This window comes from Marmota monax, unplaced genomic scaffold, assembly GCF_021218885.2.
Source record: "Marmota monax isolate L192 unplaced genomic scaffold, Marmota_monax_Labrador192_F-V1.1 WCK01_AAM20220418_F8-fsc00135, whole genome shotgun sequence".
Classification (NCBI taxonomy): Eukaryota; Metazoa; Chordata; class Mammalia; order Rodentia; family Sciuridae; genus Marmota; species Marmota monax.
Window position 1 is genome coordinate 3936904 of NW_026694339.1, and position 21357 is coordinate 3958260.

The following is a 21357-nucleotide window of genomic DNA, read 5'->3' on the forward strand; positions in this document are numbered from 1 at the left end:
ACATTGTTCTGGTCCCTTGTTCCTCCACCTAGACATCTGCATTAGACTCTCCTAACATCAACCTACAAATTTAGCCTAAATACAAATTCAGGGGCCCACCCAATTGCTTGTCATAGAGGACAATCTACAATAGTGATACAAGGAGCTTAGACTCAAATGCCCTAAAGTATACATGGGACATAAAACTGGATAGAGTCAGTGATAATAACTTCAGGAAATGGTGGATACTATGGAGTTCATGCTCATCCAAAGAAAGAATCTGAGGTAGCTCCAAAGGATTCTTTCCAGGATAAACACAGACAAGCCTTCCAGTTTGTTTGCTTTTAGGATGTCAGAAATATAGGTTTTAATGTGAAAGGCAATGCATTCTGTTTTTTAAAGTAAAATATATTTGCCCACCATGTTAATTTCCTGTTGTTACTGTAACAAATTACCACAATCTTGTGTTGTTTAAAACAACACAAATATATTAGGTTAGAAGTCTAATATCTAATGGGGCTTGAATCAAGGCATTCTCAGGACTGCATTCCTTCTGGAGGCTTTAGAAGACAATTGGTTTTCTTGTCTTTTGCAGTTACGAGAGGCTTGCCTACATTCCTTGGCTAAGCGCCCATTCTTCCTTCAAAGCCAGCAGCAGATCTACAAATCTGACTCTAACATTCTTGTACCCCTCTTATAAAGACACTTGCTATTATATTGGGCCCGACTGGGTAATATAAAATAATCTCCCACCTCAAAATCTTTAATTTAATTATATCTGCAAAGTCCCTTTTCCTATGTGAGGTAACATAATTGTATGGGGGGTTAGGGCATATGAATCTTGGCAGAGAACATTATTCTGACTGACAACACCATTTTGCAATGTTCTAGGCACTCTGAAGAGCTCAGAGGCTTAACCCCTATCTACTTGCATCTGGCTCTTGAGGCCTGAACTCAAGAACTAGATTCCAGAAGCTGTCATCATACCTCCACTTCCAACCTTGTTAATAGTAGTACTTTTGCCCTTAAAACATGACCTTACTTTAAAAATTATTCAATGAGGACCTTAATCTACAATGTGGCTCTCTGATGGTAAACCAGTATCCAGACTTCAAGCTCTTAACAATAGGACTTTGCTTCATTTCCTGGCTCATCTCCAGGACCTGTTTAATGCTCTCTCTCTCTACTGAACGAATCCCAGTCCTGTGAATTATGCTTCACTAGCTGCTACTCAGCTACCCTCACCTTCCAAGCTTTTAAATTACAAGCATCTTGTGAAAGATTATACCTCTTTATTCTGATTTGAAAGCAAGAATAGAACTCAACATAAATTCCTGTCCTCAGCAGGTGCCGAGGGGATAGAGGAATGGGATGCTCAGAGAGCTGTGACCAAGGATAACATTCTACTACATTTACCACACGGATTAGGCAGGCCCAGATTTTGACTCTAATGGTCAGGATGAAAATATTGTAAAAATATACTCATTGGCAAAGATGCATCTTTTCTACCTAATACAGGATCTCGCTTAGACCTCCTTGCTTATAGCAAAAGCCTCGTCTCCTTCTCTCAAGAGACAAGGGGAAATATATAGTTAATCAAGGACTAGTTTCCTACAGGGCAGAAAAAGGAGAATGAATATTGCTGATATTGGGTTTTATTTCCCCTTCCTAGTGGTAATGAGTCTACAAACAAATCGAACCCCAAGGCCATGGTGCTTTATTTAAAGAAGTTCTATATTTCTGGAGCTGATCAAGTCCATTGAAGAATTTGATTTTGCCTACTGAGGGCCTTGGACACCTCTCCAGACAGAGCCAGAGACTGGGGCCTACCCAGGCTACTCCCACATGTTCTCAAGTCCCCTTCCCTCCCCTTGCCATTCTTCCTCCTTCCTCTTCTCCAATTTTATTCCCTGGGAACCTTCCTCCTGTCCTGTGAAGCAGAAGTATCTGTATTACAGGGAGTGTGTATGTATGTTTTCCATTTAAAAGTCAATTTTGTTGGAGGGCTTAACCTGCAGCTCCCCATTCTGGGTATAGCTGGCTTTCTCAAAAAGACCCTATGAAGAATCTTTGTGTCATCCTGCCCAGCACAAATAGCAGAGAACATACACAGAAGTCACAGCATGCTGGACCCCATGCTGCGTCTGTCCCAAAGACATGTTTGGATGCGTTGTTTTACTTAACTGTCAATGCTTCAAATATCAAGACAGTCCACAAGAAAATTCAGACAACCTGTCTCTTAAAAAAAAATCTTTATTTTTATTTATTTTTATATGGTGCTGAGATCAAACCCGGTGCTTCACTTGTGCAAGGCGGGCACTCTACCACTGAGCCACAACCCCCACCCCCAACCTCTCTCTCTTAAACCAATCGTGTATCAAAACATCACATGGTACCCCATAAATATGTACAATTTTCATGTATTAGGTTAAAAACTGAATTGAAATTTTAAAAAATCAGAAGGTCTGTTTTCACTGAACTTGCATCCCAATGGGCAAAATACATGTGGAAATCACTAGTAGCTGATTCTTTAAACAGGTGCACTCTCTCTATTTTGGCCCCCATGGGCATTTGGGTTTGTAGCCCAGGCAGTATCATGCAGAAAAATATGGACAGAATCTGGCATGCCTGGATCTGATTCTGTACTCTGTATATAGCAGCTTAGGCTTCTAAGAGCTCTGTTCAGACTGCTGGTGAAGGATCAAATCCCATTTCCACACAGTAGGAGACTCTCCAAATTCTCTTATTGAATCTGAGTATTCCTGCAGTGAGAATTTCTAAAAACACACTGACCATCAATTGGTTCTTTGAGATCGCCTTGTCATCTACATACTGCTCTTTCCAATTATGTTTATTACATCTGGCCCACCTCCAATGTTCCATAATGTAGCACTATGTGTGGGCTGTCACTTTTTCTTTTTATTACTTGCAAACTCATAGCATGACCAAGGTGATCATTTTGTGGTGAAGGATACAATAACAGGGTCAGGTGGCCTCACCCACACCACTCCTGGTGTCAGCTTCCTGGTTTCCATTTCAGACACCAGGATCTGCTCAATATCGCTTTCAATATATAGTCCTAAGGTTGAAGAGGAACCTTTTAGTGGCAGATAGATCTTTAATTTTTTTAAATGTTCCCAAGAAACTGTTCATTGGGCCGTTTTATTTTCAGGATACACAGGAAACGTTTGTCTTACCAATTTGAAATAAATGTAATTGACCTTTTAAACACAGAACCTGAGTGATTTAGAGAAAAGGGAGAGAAATGGTTCAGTCTAATCCTATTAGAATGAATAATAATGGCAACTTTTCTATAAGACCTTCGGCTAATAACAGCAGAATGTCCCTTCCAATGGTTATTAAAAGACTGGATATAGAGAGAGATGACGATGGAAGAATTAGTAGCAGGAGTCCAGTTACCATATCCCAGGCTGAGACCAGGAGAGGAGCATGACATTGCTAGGCAACGCTGTGCAGTTAAACAAGTTTTCACTGTCTCCGTGTGATGTAGTAGGTAGAAAGGAAGATTCACGAAAAGCAAAGGGCAAACAGGATGAAATTATTTATTATAATAGGACAGAAATGAAGGGAACAAAGGCAGAGACACAGGTTAGCCACAGCCAAAGTTTGGGCTATAAGATGTGCATTCCAGAAAAGAATTCCAGAAAATCAAGAATTCTGAAAAATCTTAAATATTTTTTTCACCAAATCAAAGATAATTTGAGGAAAATAAGATTAGAGGTATCGGCCATGTAAAATGATTTATATACATGAGATCATGGTAAGAGTAATTATATTTCACAGATGTGGATCAAAGTTTGGACAGGTAAGTGAAGGGTAAGCCAGGGTTCGATATTAGAAATAGAAGAAACGAGAATTTAAACAGACTCCTGTGTAAGTTCAGGATGGCTTACTGTGTAAGCTACTCCTTAGCTTTCCTGACTCTTCAAGGTGCCCAACAAAGCAATATATTTTATACAGGAAAATATAATGGTGCCAGAATCCACTCATTCATTCAACAATTACTACCTCATCTCTCCCAAACACGGTTCTAAGCACAGGAAATAGAGTGGTGAAAAGAATTCTTTATCCCATTGGGCTTCATGGTCAAGTGCAATTTGGAGAGACTATCAGTATATGAGTGAAAAATAGATGCTATTATTTTTAGAGGAGATGAGTGCTATAAAGAAAAATAAAACAGGGTAAGGAAATGGGGTGAGGTAGGTTAGACAGGATACACAGGTCAGCTCCTCCAAGACGTTTTCAGTCTACCTTCATGTCTAGGCAAGACTGCTTTAGTTGATGCTTATTTTTCCCCCATCAGTCTGTTCCCTTTGTTTTGTGTATTTATTCATTCATTTGCTCATTTTTATACTTCTACTTGGAGGAATTGTAAAAATGTGTTTCTCTTTTAACTTCTTGACTTCATTCTACAAACTCATCACTCTCCCCAAATAAATGTCCTGAATCCAGTGCTCTAAATTCTTTGAAAACGCCTGCCCTGTTCCAGTCACCACCTCCTAATTGGTGCCCCCACATTCACTCCTACAGATGTACTTCTCTTCTCCACACAGTAGTCATGGTCTATAAGATGCACAAATCAGATCATGGCATCCTTCTGCCTGAAACCTCCAATGATACCCCATAGAACTTAGAAGAAGGCACACCTTCCTGAAGATGGTGTCATGGTGTAGTTTCCACCACCTTCCATTCTCATCTCAACGTTTTTCCTATTAGTCAATGCTGTGGTTAGGAGCTTTATTGTAACAATAGAATGTAATTGAGTTTATATCTAATTAATCATCTTCAACTTTCCTTCATACCAATATTTTATGACTCCTTTAAGCAATTTTTTGAAAAAAAATCTAAACTTTTTGACTGAAACTTAGAATTCTGCCTTCCCAGTTTTGCTTCTCTCCTCCCTCTTATCACATATTTTTCTTGCCATACAAATTAACATACATGTGAGTTGTTTGCAATTCCCATTCCCCCCTCTATTCTTTATTTCTGCTTCTAACATAGTTACTACTCTCCTTATCTCCCATTTCCAATTACTTACACCTTCTCAATTTTTTAAAAAATATCTGGCTCCACCATCAACTCCTTTGACAAAATTTTCTTCGATTCTCTCAAAGTAACAGAAGTTCTTCCTCATCCCTAATGTGGTACATCTCCCTTTCCAATTCATAATGTTCTATATTTGTCTGAATGCTGTGCTAAGTAACCCCATAAACTCAGTGGCTTAACAAAGTGAATATTTATTTGTAGCTCATATCATAAATCAGTCGGACCCAGTGAGAATGGCATGGAGTTTGGAGACTCTACTTTTCCAGCCATTCAGGATTCCGGGCTGCTCCTATTTTCTAACATGTTCCACCTCCATGGATCATCTACTGCATCCTCTGTATCTGAATAATAGCAAAAATAGAGAGAACATAGAGAGGCTGTACTTACCAACAGCATTGGATTGAAAGTGACATGCATCCCTTCTCACTGTCTATTCATAAGAATTGGCCATATGGTTTCTCCTTAGTATAGGCTGACTGTGAGCCCATAAAGAATAGGAAATGTGTTTGGTGAATATCTGGTTAATCTCTGCCATAGTGCCAACTACAGTTTCTTCCGGAAGACCTAATGTAGTATACTAAACATAGATTATACTCAATATTTGCCCCTAAAGTGAAAAAAAAAATCATAGGGAGAAAAGAATGTGATAAAACTTTCTTTTCATATTTTCTAGTAATTCTGTGAATTGCTAAAATGTAATTAAGCTGAAAATTAATAAGAAATGAATGTTTTATATGAAAGATAAATACACCTAACTTACACTTTAGTAAACAAAAACTTACTAAGGAAGCTTCAAAGTTTGAGCAGAATGGCAGCAAAAGAACTACATTGCCAAAATCTGTGAAAAGTCACTAATAGCTAACACAATGCCCACAGGAAAATGTATAGCTCTAAATACATTAATGAGAGAACAAGAAATATGACAGGAAAAAGCAAGATATTAATAGGGACAGTCTGGGATAATTAAAGGGGGGGCCACAGAGAGTGAACAGGGCTCTACAATCCACATGTATAGTGTCCCATAAGTAGAGTGAACAGTGGAAAGCAGATGGTGTGAACCATCTTGCTCAGAAGGACTCCCTGGACAGTAGTATCCTCCAACAAGAAGCTGCGGGATGTACAGCTGGAGAGAAGCAGGTTATGTCATAGCAGAGCAAATAGCTTCCAATCAGGAAGTGGGGCAGTGGGAAGTACTTGGCAGTTCCTGATGAATGCAAACATACAGTTAAAAAGGAAGAAATAACTACAAAAAATATTATGAAAAATACTATGAACAACTAAACAACCCTACTAGATTGCATTTAAAATTTTATTATAAAACTTACAGAAAATATACAAAAATGTCAACATAGGCATAAGAAAAAATAGAATCCATGAATATATCAAATCACTAAAGAAATTATGATAATGTTGTGGGTTTTTTTCCCCTTTCTCCACCAACCCTCTCCTCCTCCACTACAGAAAACACTTCATTCTTGGACACTTGTATGTGTGAGTTTCGCAAACCTTAAAGGAACAAATAACCACCATATATTTTAGTTGTTCTAGAAACATAAAAGCCAACTCATTTAAAAAACCTAATACAGTCTTTATATTATGCAGATAGCATCATAATAAGAGAAAAAATGTTTGGGGCAATTTTATTCATAAAATGAGTGTAAAAATTCCCGGATTAGATAATCAAGTATAATAGTATACTTTTTAAAAATTTATGACAAAGTTTATTTTATAAATTCCTGGATGGTTCAATCAAACAATGTAATTTACTGTATTAGAATTAAAAATGTTAATTTGCATGGTCATTTTCATAAATACAGAAAAAGCCCTTGATGGTTTTAATACATTGTTTGGAGTTGATTTTTAAAACTCTTAGAAACAAAAATTGAAAATATTAACTTAATTTAAAGTAATGGAGATGATGAAGACAGCCTGTCCAAAACCAATGGTGAAATAAAAATTGATGAAATTTTAACTTTATATCTTTTAAGTTTGAGAAGAACAAAAGGGTGTTTTGCTCAGTTGTTTAACATAGTACTGGATGTCCTGATCCACACAAAAATTGAGGGAGGGGAAAGGATTCAAAAGTTCTTCCCATTATTTAAAGGTATAACAAAGGATATATTTCCTTTGGGGTAAGGAAGAAACCAAGAGGCAAACCATCAGAACTAAAAGATTTGACCTAACCACAAATAAGATCAATTCTCCTAAATCAGTAACATCTGTCTTCATCAGTTAACAATCACCAAATAACAAGGCAATGAAAAAACAAACGTGTCTAGAAATTAATCTAATGAAAGTGCTCAAAACTTTGTGGAGAAAAATTTAAAACACTTTGGAATGACAACTCTCACCCACCAAAAAGCTTGAATAAACAGAGAAATATTTCTTCCTTCATGGAAGATATGACAGCAGTATAAACAAGTTAACTCCACCAAATGCCTGAACACATTTAATGTAGTTCTATTCTAAACAACAATAAGGAATTCAACAAATTTGTCCTAAAATTTTTAAATGAAGAATAAACATTCATTAATAAGCCAGTAATTAATAATTCACAATAATCAAGACTGGGTCCTGGCAGAGTCAACCAATAAACAAATACAAAAAAATTGGCCACGAGAGAAAATTTAGAAAAGGATCCATTTACATGAGAGCCTACTATATGGTGGAGGTGTTATCAAAGATCGGGATACTGAATGAATAATTCAGAAAATTGTGTCGAGAAAAAATATTATATTTTCTGCTGAGAGCCATAGCCAAGTAGGAATGACACATGGCATTTTTGGGTTGAAAGGTGACCCTGCTCAGGGATTAGGGTGGCTCCGGGTTTAGGGTGGATCCTGCTGGGAATAGGGCCGCTCCAGGATTAGGGCATATCCTGCTGCCTCAGGCACCCCGCTCTTTGGAGTTCTCGCGGGGTTCTGAGAGAACTGGCCACGGAGCCCAGTAGAGGCAGTGTATTCCCGGAAAGTGTGTGTAGAGTGTCGGTGAGAGTCCGGGAATAAAGAGTTGCTGTTTGAATCTACAAGGCTTTTGTGGTGGCTCAGTTATTTTGTGCCCAGCCAGACTGCGACAATTTTCCACTTTGCATAATATGAAATAATTAAACTTCAAGTGGATTATAGAGTTAAATGATAAAAGTAGAAGTAACTGATTTTTTTTTGGGGGGGGGGGGGCTAGGGAAAGATTTCTTTGGAAAACTTCAAAGTCACAAACTATGGAAAGAAAAATTGATGATTTTACATAATAACTAAAGAATCTCTTTAATGAACATCATTTTCAAAGTTAACAGATGGGTGGCAGACTGGGAGAAGATATTTGTAATATCAAAATCTGAGAAGGTTGTAACATAAAAAATATATCAGGAACTTCACATAATCATTCCCAAGAGGACAGGAGACGTGATGCTTAAATGGTCAAAAGTTAAACCCGCACAGTTCCCAGGTGATGAAACATGATTAAGTGACTAGGCATTCCATCCCACTAGCACTTAGAACAATTCTGCAGGAATCAATGATTTATATGCCAAATTTTACCCCAAAGATTGACAAAAATTAGAAAGATGTGTAAATAAAATATTGGTGAGAATATCAAAATTGGAAAGAATTCTCAGCTTGCTAAAGAGAAGATAAACCAGTGTATTCACTATGAAGATCAATGCCAATTATAATCTAAGAATCCAGCTTCTATGTAGGCTATAGAAATTCGTAATACAAATTCACAAGAAGACATGTCCAAATGGAGTGATGCTATTACTTCACTCTACATCTAGAGTGAGAAAACACTTTTTTATTATCAATTTATTTTTTAATTTATTTTTTGTTCTAATTTGTTATATATGACAGAATACATTATAATTCATATTACACATATAGAGCACAATTTTTTCATATCTCTGTATTCAAAGTATATTCACACACACATGTGTCTTCATACATGTACCTAGGGTAATGATGTCCATCTCATTCCACCATCTTTCCTACCCCCATGCCCCCTCCCTTCCACTCCCACCCCTTCTCTCTATCTAGAGTTTATCTAATCCTCCCATACTCCCCCTCCCAACCTCACTATGAATCAGCCTCCTTATATCAGAGAAAACATTCAGCATTTGGATTTTGGGGATTAGCTAACTTCATTTAGCATTATATTCTCCAACTCCATCCATTTAATTGCAAATGCCATGATTTTGTTCTCTTTTATTGCTGAGTAATATTCCATCGTGTATATATACCACATTTTCTTTCCTATTCATCCACTGAAGGGCATCTAGGTTGGTTCCATAGTTTAGCTATTGTCAATTGTGCTGCTATAAACATTGATGTGGCTGTGTCCCTGTAGTATACTGTTTTTAAGTCCTTTGGGTACAGTCCAAGGAGAGGGATAGCCAAGTCAAATGGTGGTTCCATTCCCAGTTTTCTAAGGAATCTCGATAACTGCTTTCCATCTTGGCTGCACCAATTTGCAGTCCCACCAGCAATGTATGAGTGTGCCTTTTTCCTCACATCCTCACCAACACTTATTGCTGTTTTTGTTCTTAATAACTGCCATTCTGACTGGAGTGAGATGAAATCTTAATTTAATTTGCATTTCTTTAATTGCTAGAAATGTTGAACATTTTTTTCATATATTTGTTGACTTATTGTATACTATCTTCTGAGAAGTCTTTGTTCAGTTCCTTGGCCCATTCATTGATTGTTTGTTTTGTTTTGTTTTGATGCTTAGCTTTTTGAGTTCTTTATATACTATAGAGATTAGTGCTCTATTTGATGTGTGAGTGGTAAAAATTATCCCCAAGATGTAGGTTCTCTATTCACCTCACTGATTGCTTCTTTTGCTGAGAAGAAACTTTTTAGTTTGAATCCCCCATTTATTGATTCTTGATTTTAATTCTTGCACTATAGGAATCTTATTAAGGAAGTCAGGACCTAATCTGACATGATGGAGATTTGGGCCTACTTTTTCTTCTATGAGATGCAGGGTCTCTGGTTTAATTCCCAGGTCCATGATCCACTTTGAGTTTTGTGCATGGTAAGAGATAGGGGTTTAATTTCATTTTGTTACATATGGATTTCCAGTTTTTTCATCACCATTTGTTGAAGAAGCTCTCTTTTCTCCAATGTATGTTTTTGGCGCCTTTGTATAATATAACTAAGTATGTGGGTTAGTCTCTGTATCCCTTATTCTGTACCATTGGACTACCAGTCTATTTTGATGCCAATACCATGCTGGTTTTGTTACTATTGCTCTGTAGTATAGTTTAAGGTCTGATATAGTGATGCCACCTGCTTCACTCTTTTTGCGAAGGGTTACTTTAGCTATTCTGGGTCTCTTATTTTTCCAGATGAATTTCATGACTGCTTTTTCTATTTCTATGAGGAATGTCATTGAGATTTTGATTGGAATTGCATTAAATCTGTATAGTGCTTTTGGTAGTATGGTAATTTTGACAATATTAATTCTGCCTATTCAAGAACAAGGGAGAGCTTTCCATTGTCTAAGGTCTTCTTTAATTTCTTTCTGTAGCATTCTGTAGTTTTTGTTGTAGAGGTCTTTCACCTCTTTTGTTAGGTTGATTCCCAAGTATTTTTTTTTGATCCTATTGTAAATGGGGTAGTTTTCCTCATTTCTCTTTCAGAGAATTTGTCACTTATGTACAGAAATGCCTTTGATATACGGGTGATTTTGTATCCTGCTACTTTGCTGAATTCATTTAGTATTCTAGAAGTTTTCTGGTGGAATTTTTTGGGTCTTCTAGGTATAGAATTATGTCATTGGCAAATAGTGCTAATTTGAGTTGTTCTTCTCCTATCTGTATCCCTTTAATTTATTTCGTCTAATTGCTCTGGCCAGTGTTTCAAGAACTATGTTAAATAAAAGTGGTGAAAGATGGCATCCCTTTCTTGTTCCAGTTTTTAGAGGGAATGCTTTCAATTTTTCTCCATTTAGAATGATGTTGACCTGGGATTTAGCATAGATAACTTTTATGATGTTGAGATATGTTTCTGTTATCCCTAGTTTGAGAAAACACATTCTTGAACAATGCTAATCACCATCAAAGTTCACTTTTGTGAACAGTGGTTTACAAATACTGGGTTAAATTTTCTTTCTCCACTCAAAATAGTCTCAAGTGGTCTTTCATAAGAGATACCTTAAGTCTCATCTAACCATTACATCAGTTTCCATGTCAATCAGAATAGAATAGGTTTTGCTACAGTAACAAACATTACCTAAATTCTACTGGCTTTTAATAATAAAGGCTTAATTCTCATTTGTGCTCTTTGTATAGTATGGTTGCAGTAGGGTGGCAGTGATCAAAATAATTACTTTGACCCTAGGACCCAGAAATTACATTCCACATTGTTAGTCACAGTGACAGGCAAAGCACATGATACACATGACTTCACCTAGAAGTGACATGTATCACTTCTGACAACATTTCATCAATCAAAATAACTCACATGATGAATTCTAAGCTCAATCTAGTGAAGGCTTCCAAAAGAAGAGCCAGTTAATATTAATGAACAGTGATAGTCTAATTCAGCAGACATTAATTGTGGCATTGCTTATAATATAAAAAACTCTGAATCTTATGTATTTACTGAAAAGGAGAAATAATGAATAAAATGTGATGTACATGTCTGTTGTTTCATGATGCCCTCAGACCTAATATCTGTAAATGAATCATAAATATTTATACACCTAAGTATAAGATCAATATAAGAAAGAAATAATCAGAAATTAAATTTATAATGCAATAAAATTTTTTGTCTTTAAGAAATTCACAGAAAAGCCTGCTGTGTGGCACATGCCTGTAATCCCAGCAGCTCAGAAGGATGAGGCAGGTGAACTGCAAATTTAAAGCCAGTCTCAGCAACTCAGCAAGACTCTGTCTCTAAATAAAATATTTTTAAAAGGGTTGGGGATGTTGCTCAGTGGTTAAGTGCTTCTGGGTTCAATTCCTGGTACTAAAAAAAAAAAAACCCACAAGACATTTCTTTTAAAAAACATAATGATGGTCCTTGTAAGAAAACACAATGAATACATTAAATTGATATGGGTGTGTATAAGGGATAGTGTAATCAATTAGAAATTGAGCCATATGTATAAAAAATTACAAGTAACAATGCCTTACAATGATTGATGACAGTGTTGTTCCATGCACTGAATGTGACCGACTCAATTCTTCCAACAGACATTCATTAAGGATTTTGATGTCTCTCTTACAATCAAATGCATGATTTGGGAAAGATGACATAGGAAAACATTATCCTACACAATATATTCTCCAAAGTGAATTATTACATGTATTCCTGGGTCCATCAGACTCAAGGAAATGAGACATCTCCTATAGTTTTTATAGGAGATGGGAGTGTCATGAAAATGCCTACCACAGGGAAGGTTTTCAGTAAGTGTGTATCAGTTTTATTCAGATTGTAGTCTGCTATGAATATTATCATAGTTAATCATCAGAGTAAAGCATTTTAATTGCAATTTCACATAGGAAGAAATTAATAAATAGAAGGATTTAGTGAGTTGTCCCAAGTTTTCACAGACAGGAAGAATCATGTGATGATAAAAATTTTCAATTTGTAAATTCTTCATTTGTCTTCATTTGACGCAGTCTGATGAAAGAAAAAGAAATCTCTGTATTCAAGAAGAATGTCATTTGAGTCTGAAATTATAAGAGTCTCTCAGTCTTCAATCATCTTTCTTTCCTGTGTTTTCATATGTCCCTAAAGGATGGTGCAAATATGGCCTGTGAGATAGAGGTAGATGTACGTAGGAAAAGGTCTAGAACTTTTTTCTAGATTTTATTACATCAAATTTTTTTTTCTGTTGCAACTTCCCATAGACACAGTAAAGGCCACTTAATTAAGTAGCTTATATTGCTCAAATACTGCCACACCCTACCTTATAAGGAAATAAAAGTGCAAACTGCAAACCTTTCAAAGTCATGCTGCCAGAATTTTTCATATGCAGAAAGGTTTTTCTTCAACAAATAATAAACACTTTTAAGGCAATCCATACAATAAAATGTTAAACTAGGCAGTTTACAATAGAATGGCATACCATTTAAAAGGAATAAAAGGCAAAACTTATTAAGTAACGTCAAGCAAGACCAAAGAAATATTGGGTGTTTATTAGAGCATGAGAGAACCTTGAATTATGAATACACAAGAGAATGAAGACAGAACACTCAGAAGATGCTGTTTACACAGTCACATCATGCTGAAAAGCAACAAAAAACTATCCATACCATTTATTCCCTTTGAGTGTACCTCTGAAATCCCTAGCAAAATGTTTTGAAACCACTCTTCTATATCATGGGTTAGAAAACTATGCAGCCCATGTTTTTTTTAATAAATGCTACATGCTGAGAAAAGTTTTTTTTTATATTTTTAAGGAGTTGTTACGAAGAAGAATAAGATGATGGAGAAGAAAGAAGAGTAGGGAAAGTGACAATGTGTGTTCCACAAACAATAAAGTATTTAGAATTTGACCTTTCAGTGAAAAACTATGTTGACCTCTGTTTAAGATCAATGGAAGAACTGGAATCCTTCTACATTAGCCAGGATAATATAAAACCTCCCAAAGACCAACACAGTTCTATAATACCTTTAACTCAAAAAGCAGAGCTCAACTGCCTATAGCAAACTAATGAAAACTTTACTGGGACACAGCCATGCCCATCTGTTATAGATTGTCTATGATTTCTTTTGAGCTGTAACAACAAAGTTATATAAACTAAAGTATTTACCATTTGTTCATTCAATATAAATATTGCTCATTCTGCAATAAAAGACAGCAGCAGAAATTTTGCTACTCATTATATGATGTCCCCTTTAATATTGGTAAAGTCTGACTGCTCAGAACTGAGGGACACTTAAGCTTTATCTAAAATATTTTATCCATGATGGCTGTACTTCTATTAATATTTTTTCTTCTCAATATTCTTGTTATGCGCTCAATTCTTTGGCTCTATTTTTTGCTACTGGAAATATAATAATTATGAATATATAATATAGATACTAGAAAAGTTGATCACATGCCTGGTAAAGTTCAACAAGAGTTATGATATTTTTACCTCAGACAATAACTGATTGGGATTCATTAGTTGAAATATTATGTTAATAAGACTTGAGACAAATAATTGCACTGTGCACATACAATGGGTTTTATTGAGAACAATATCCTTTATATCATATTACATCACTTAATGGCTCCTTTAAGGTTTTTATGAAGACATTTGAAAAAAAATGTCTCATAATTTTGTACCTGGATGCTTTATTGCGTAGATAATGTGTATGATTGATTGTGTAGTAACTATTCTATGTACCTATTTATAACTTCTCAAATCTAAATTCATCCTTCATTGCCTGCTTGGCAAAAATGTATCTGGGCCCTTTAAATGCATTGTGTTTGCCAGCTGACAGGTTGGTAAGATTTTTTCAGTGGAGGATATTGGAGGAGCATTGCAAAATGAAGGGCTTCACCTTCTGGTTCCCAGGTGTTCCTTCCACAGGTTCATGGCTTATCTGGACCCCTATAGAACATATAACTTCTCCAGTGAGTGGCAATTAGAAGAAACCTCAGGCCAGCAGTTTCCCCCTGCATCTTCTCAAACTATGTTCTTTCAAAGGGTGTGTTTCCAACACCACAGTGTCTTTCTGGCCATCCAGAGAGGCACAGTCCTTCTCTAATGGCTGGTCTTTTATAAGCCATTCCATTATTCTTTAGAGTTTTCTTTATGTCTTACTGTTCAATGCCTTATTACTTCAATTTCCAGGTCTAGTTAATATTCTTTATATAAAATCATTTCTGTTAAAATTACAATGTAGTTTTTGTCTTTATTGGACATATTAATGTTTAAATTTGTTTCTCCTATTTGGCCACTGGAAAGTCCAAGTAATATTGCATGTGTATGTGTGTGTACCCAGTTGCATACATTACTCACTCACATACACATATAGTTTAATATATTTTAAATATTTACCTTGAAACATGTTTATATAGTCTATCATCTTTAATGGAATTATTTTTAAAATACTGTTTATTGAGTGCTTACTCTGACATGCTAAACGACGCAAGAATTAAATTCCTAAACAAATGTATCTGAGAAGTTCTGCTAAGCACAAAAATTAATTGTAAACATAATCATATTAGCATATGTTTATTTTTGACCACCAATCCCTAAAGTGTTGATAATCCAGGAATGATTATTTCAGGGCTTTAGCCCTGTCCCAGGGCTGCCAAATTGCACAGTTGGCTCTTGTGCCTTGAAGTCTGGACTCATTAAAGTCTTCTGACTCACTGCCATGGATCTTTCTAACACTGAGCTCACATATGCTCTTACCACCCGCTTTGTGTTAGTGTCACCTGCTATGGCTGCCTTGACTACATCTTCTCATCTGTGTGAACAGTTCTGTTTCTTACAGGAAATCCCACTACTTAGCCGGAAAAAGAAATAGATTTCGCCAAGGGTACTGACCAGAAAACCATCACCAAGGAATAAAGCCAACTGTCTTCTATGAAGTTTCTTATATCTCCCTGTAAGACATTTCCTGGCTATCACAAAGCAGCCAACTCTCAAAGCAACACTTTTTCCTTTACCTACTTGGCTGTTAAGTCTTTAGGAAAGGGAATTCCAAGCCACCTTTTAAGATTCAGATGAAATTCAGCTGTGGCATAGTTGACTAAAAGATATCAGGAGATCGGGGTAGCCCTGAGTTACTTCAACCTCTTCATTATCAGTCTAAAAACAAGTACCTGCTCACAATCAAGAACTAGGAGATTCATCTCAGCATTTTTTTAAAATATTTTTCCAGCTCTTTTTTTTTTTTGGTGGACACAATATCTTTATTTTATTTTTCTGTGGTACTGAGGACTGAACCCAGTGCCTCATGCATGCTGGGCAAGCACGCTACCACTTGAGCCACATCTCCAACCCCTCATCTCAGCATTTTTAAACAACAAATATTGGGAACACTTTAAATGTTCAACTCAAGTCAATCAGTTAAATCAATCAAGTTTTCTCCCCTTAGTACAAGCAAACAATCTAAATAGGTCACAGAGGAAGATAGAATGGTATGAAAAAGTGATCTTCATGCATTATTAGGTTCAAAGAAAAGTTTAAGACAAATAGAAATACACGTACTTTTAAACGAGTATATCCACAGACACACATGCACTCATACTACACGCATACACAAAATAGAGGGATGATTGTTTTTTCTGGGCAATAGGATCATAAGTGATATGTGCTAACTTGCTTGAGGTTTTTAGAAGTCTCCACAATAAACTTGAATTTTTTCCATACTTAGAAGAAAAAATTCACATTATCTTTTTAAAGGTATAGAAGTTGTTTGAATTCTCCCCAAATTTCCAAATTGGAGAAAAGATCAGAGTCTCCAATATGGATATGAAATACAAATGCTCCTTGATTTCTTTACTTTGCTTTCTTGGTGTTCATTTTTAAAAATTCTTCTTAATCTAGAATGGCTGCTTCTCCCCTCAACCTAGGGGAAAAAAAAGTAAATCCACCAAAATCAGAGGTTTTGACCAGTCAGTTTCAGCTAGCCAACCATTCATCAGTTTCAGTCTCTGAGAATACAACCTGCATGGAAATTGCTTTATCTAATAAATTGCTGGATAGATTATACAGATAATTATGAAAATAAGAATAGACAGATCCAACAATATATTTATCATGGGCTACAGGAATAGAAATTTTTTTTTTAATCTTCATTTCCTCCTTGGAAGCAATGCTGCATTTACCTAACATAGGCTTTTCTTCACTTATAACAGGGAGATAAGTAGCCATGGAAATGTGTATATGAATACTAACATATGTACATGAAATATAAGAGCAGTTATACTGCTTTCGATATGAATTTGCTTTTTAGGTTTAAGGAGATGTTTATTATTCTCTATGCCCTTTGCTGTTTGATTGTCTGGTTGCCTAGAATGTAATCTTAACTTAGCACCTATTATCCAATATCAGATATTAAGCTTTTAAAGCCTTATTATTAAATTCAATTTAATAATTATTATTATTACTATTATCACTATTTTTAGTTGTTTATAATTTTCCATATATTTTGATAAACGTTTAATCAGTACTAGAGTTCTCAACTTTCCTGTGGGGCAGGTATTATTATTTTGAGAAGAGGAAACAGATGATCAATAAAGTGCTAAATTCACATGGTAAGTTTCTGAAGCTATATTCAAGTAAATTTATTCCAGATTCACATCTGTTCTCTTTCCATTATCCTAAGCTGCTGATTTTCTCATGACTCAGTGGTTTCGGATGTTCTTAGAGATACTCAAATAAGCACTAGTGTTAAGTCCTCAGGATATGAGGATTGTTGACAGAAATGAAAGTTCTCAAGAATTTTATCAACAGTGGCTAAACCAACAAAAGAATGAGACAAAGAGAAAGATGAAATAGGAAAATATAATCAGACCCTACTTTTATTTTCCAGGTTCTTGGGATCTTGGATGTCTGGTGGTTTCTGTAATGAAGTTAGATTCTAGTCATGGTAGCATAGCATGACAAAAGTATAAATTGTTTGTGAAGCCAAAAGTACTCTGAGGAGATAGCTTCAGATAATTCTTTTTGTGCAAAGCACAGTGAACATCCCAGTTGAGTGTAAACCATATGGAATTAAAATCTGTAATTTCAGTTTTGAGTACCTATTTTTTAAAAGGAAATACATAATGTCACAGCTAGAAAACAAGAATTCTAAAACCAGTCTAAGACCAATCTCATTGGTCTTCATATTCCTCCCTTGTCAAGGGGTACTACCTAGATTTGTTCCATCTACTGTACAGAGTTTTTATAAGATTCCACTGGCATAGTAATTTTGGAAACAAAAGTATTAAACATTATGTAATAGGAGTCTGTTTTTGTTATAATTTCTTCAGTATGGAACAAACTTTTCAATTAAATTTTATTTGATATGTCAAGATCATTGTACTGTCATGTGTAACTAAGTAAAACAAATACAAAAATTTTATTTGAGTTTTCTTTTAATTATGAAAATAATATATCTTCATGGTCCAAACTTTTAAAGTTACAGAAAAAAAAGGAGAAGTCCTTTATATAGTGGCATGCTGGAGCTGCCTTATATTGGTTTATAAGAATTAACTGTATGCACCTCTTTCTAATAAAATGTTCGGTGACATTATGTTGGTAGCCTGAGATTATTTACACTACAGACATTGGCAAATATTACAAAGAAGTACTGGCTGGAACCACTTCTTACACATTTATCTGTCTTCACCAGAGCCCTAGAGCTTCCTGAATTTGGTAAATTTTAAATCAGATTATTATCTTTGAAGCCAGTCAAAAACTGAGTTAGATTCAAAATAAAGAACAGATATTCAGCCTTCATCCTTTAACGTGCCATCTTCCAACAAGGAAGACAGTGTCTGAATAAACAATGAGAAAACATGCATGCATTAAATGTCCTAACTGCCAACCCCTGGATTGACTTAAGTTATTTGCATTATTTGGGCATGAACAAAAAAACCTGTGGCTTTCTTTCTTCTTCCCTTTCCTTAAAATTTATTTTTAAATTTATTTATTTATTTATTGCTTTGGTTTGTTTTGGGGGTTTTTTTAGCCACTAAATACCATCATAGATCTTAAGAGGCTTGCCTATGCCCAAGTTGTTTCATTAAGGTCTCATTTCTGATCTCTACATAGATAGCCAAGAAGTAGAATTGTTGGCACTCTTCTTAGACATCTGAATTCCCTATTCAGTTTCCAAATTGTGTATAGTTCCATGATGCTATTTTTATAACAAATAGGACCGGGAGTGCCACCCTAGTTTGCCTTTTATCCCCTTCATTCATGGAACTATTTTGTGCTGTCACCACCCAAGGACATCAGTAACTAATTTTCCAAGGATCTCAGAAGTTCAATGAGGATATATGAAACGTGTCTGTTTCTCCATACTTACCCATGTTCAGTCAATATACACAAAACATAAGAATGACATTTTGTCCACCAGAGGGCACTCATATTGTTCCATGTATAGAGCTAAGGATTATGGAGATTTGAAGAGAGTTTGGAGTCAGATTAGTAAAAGGACCCTCAGGACTATTCAAGTCTTTGCTGAATGCCAGACAGAAGAATACAAATACTTTATTCTATTTTATTTCCTCTCTTCCCACCTTTCTAACCCCTATCATACACATAAGAAATCTCAAGTATATATTCATGACTTCATAAGAGTAGGGGCAAGCGGGGCAGGGCAAGATCAGGAGGAGAGTCTGGGTTTCACATTTACAAAGCAGCAGCTCAGCAAGAGGGTGTATTTTTCTTCAAAATGTGGAAATGCGGAGAATGAAAGAATAACAAGAAATTGGTTTTCATACGTCTTTGATGCTTTCAGACCATGCAACTCAAGTTGTTTTCCCGTCATGAAGCTAATGAACTGTATGCTTCAGATGGCAGGACTTCCATCCTTCTCTTAGAACTTTACACTTCTCAAGTGCTAAGAAAACCAGAGGCCACCACCACAAGACTGTGGTCTAGCGTGTTGACAGCCTCAGCCACATGTTATTCCAACTTCTCACAAAAGCAAAATAAACTTGTGATTTCTGAGACATGTTGTGCAGCTCATTAGTGGTTTCAACTAAGTGCTGTTTGTTGATCTTCGAGTCTCTCTGTCCTCGATACAAGTAGACTTTCACCTATGTTTCCATCTTTTCCAAACATTCCAGCATTAAGAACCCACAAATTAGACCTAAATTTAAGTCAATTGGTCTGAGGTAGGGATTCTCTCTCATTCCAGTCATGTCAAACATTTCCCTTAAACCATTTTATTTCTATACAAGAACATTTTTATTTTTACATTTCAAATTAGACAGATCAAAAGACCCACTGCTCACCAATCGAAGTCTGAGGACCTTCTCTGTTATTTGGAGTATTCAGTTAGGCTACCTTAGAATAATCTGAAACCTAGCTATTTGGTATCTATGCAACACAAATACACACACAATTTATGTACTTCCCAAAGGGAATTTTAAAAAGAAATGATTTAAGCTTTTTGTCCATTTGAAGAATGGCGGCAAAGTAATTATCAGAGAATTGCAAATGAACGTTAGTAGGCTTAGTCTTTCTAGCATGGCCCAAAGTTGCCAGGTACTATAAAGCTTTGGAAAAAAAATAATAATAGCCTGTTGGCACTTCCAAAACCAAATGCAAAATTGGCTAACCTTTCCCAAGTCACATCTGGGTTCAGTTTGTTCCCAGTACGAAGAACTTAACCAATCATGCTGAGCCTCAGAAAACAGCAATGTTAAATGAAAGGAGCAGGAATAGGTAAATATCTCTTTAAGTCCTCCCCTGAGGGGAAATGGTGTTTTATTATGTATGGACAGTCCTTACATAATTTCCTGGTATTACAGAATCGGTCTGTTTTTGGCTGAATGGTGCCTATTGGGTTTAGATGATCCCTTTTAGAAGTATGCAATTTACTGGTCAGAAGGTTTCAAAACTAAAGTACATTATTACAAGGACTTTAAGGTGGGTGGCAATAAGCTGAAGGGAACTTTTTTTCCAACGTGTGAGATAATAATGCAGAAAGAATTCCATAATTCAGGTTTAACATGAAAAATACAGTAATATAAAAGTAATTAATATAGGTAGAAAATGGAAATTGACTAAAAAATTGAAGGCAACTGTGATTTACACTGATTTGTCTTTTACTAATTCTTCTCAAGAATGTTATAGTTGGTAATTACTTTGAGAATCAGAATTTTTGTGGGCATATCAACTTCAAGATTGGAATGATTTATCCCAGAGAAGGAATTATTATGAAAAGATGCTATACCTGGAATTATCATAAGATAAACACTAATTTCTTCACTGACAGGATGAAAAAAGCTAACTAGGTCTTTATTGATTAAATAATAGTGATAGTAAGAAAATAGTATCAGAGCTCATTTCTATTGCCCTTTTTTAGAACCTCCTAGTGATCTAGTTAGCACCTACTCCTTTTGGGAGATCTCAGTTCAATTATCACTTCTTTAAGTGGACCTTAAAAATACCTCCTTGATTAGGTCAAATCCCTATATGATATGCTTTCTAAGCATCAGTCCCCTCTCTTTTCATGAGTTAGCAAAGTTGAAATTTTGCATTTATTTTTGCAGCACTTTAATAACTCCTATAGTCCAACAAACATTCAAGCTCCACAAGGTAGTTGGTTTTGCCATTTACCAAGTCACCATCATCTAGTACAGTAACTGTCATGTAGAAAGTTCATACTGTTTATTTATGAGATTATGAATGAATAATCAAGT